The sequence below is a fragment of the Colobus angolensis genome, unplaced genomic scaffold (genome assembly GCF_000951035.1).
Source record: "Colobus angolensis palliatus isolate OR3802 unplaced genomic scaffold, Cang.pa_1.0 Scaffold257, whole genome shotgun sequence".
NCBI lineage: Eukaryota > Metazoa > Chordata > Mammalia > Primates > Cercopithecidae > Colobus > Colobus angolensis.
Window position 1 is genome coordinate 1,635,444 of NW_012115788.1, and position 1,221 is coordinate 1,636,664.

Genomic DNA, 1,221 nt, shown 5'->3' on the forward strand with positions numbered 1-1,221 from the left:
CACCCCTCCTTTCCCACATCCCCCTCCTCCTCTCCCTCCTCCGCCCTCCTGAAAGCGGCCGCAGCCAGGCGCCGACCAGGTCCTAGCGCCTCCGGGTTCTCCCAGCTGTAGCCTCCAGGGTTCCGGGCAGCAAAGGCAAGTCTTTCCAAAGGACTGAGAAGAGCGCTCCGAGATCGTGGTTTTACCCTCTTCTCTCCCCTCCCTGCTGGATTTGTGTGAATTTACAGCCACTTCCCGAAAGACTAAAGAAATTTACACGCCCGTGCGAAGTAAGCGCCCTGAAGATTCATTCATCCTCTTTCTAAACGTCCTTAAATAACTAGGCATTTAAGGAGGTCACCTGCGTGTCAATTGCTGAACAAATAGCTCGAGATTTTCACTTCGTTAATTCTTCATGCTTTTCAGCAACTGTTTATTTTACACATTCTGCTCCCGGGAGAAGTTACCACACAGGACAGTAAGTCGCATCGACTCCTAGAAAAGCCAACCACGGTGGCTCGAAAGCCAAGTCTGTTGCCTGCTCGCTTTCGAAATCTGCGCATCCGACACTAGGCAACGCCAGGGGAGAGTAAAATTCCGGCCTTGGAAGTGAGGAAAGACGTTTCTATGAATATTTGGTATGCCAGTGGATGGACATGTTGGGCCAAGGAAGTAACTCCATTCATTTGTTGGATTGCGCCTGATGAGGGCTTTTCTCCACAAAGGGAAAAGTTGGAAAACTTTTCCAAGCACAGTCCTGTAACAGTGAAAGACTTTAATATAAAAAAGACCACAGAGCAAGTTCAGATGAGATATGTGGCCCTTCATTATTCTATCATGCACTGTGACTGCAGCAGGCAGAAGGGAGCTCAAATTAACCCTCTTCTCGCTTCTCCCTTACAACCTCCCTGCCTTCCTGGAGCGGGGGTGGGGCACAGGGTGATTTACTGTGACAAGAAAAATTACCCCGTATGAAATAATTCAACTTACTTTAAAAGTATTCACTATATCCCTAACTGCCCCCCTTTCTTTCCTCCTACCCTGCCCTATTTCTTTCTTCCTGTTAGTTAAATATGTCTGAGATTAATTAACTCATCCCACCTATAGCTTTGGTACTGGTTTTTTTTTTTTTAATCTGAAACATACCTGCAGACTTAAAATTCCACTAGTACCTTTGAGCATAGCATTTGACATTTTACACATTGTATAAGGGATGCTATATTATTTAATCTGGAAAACAAA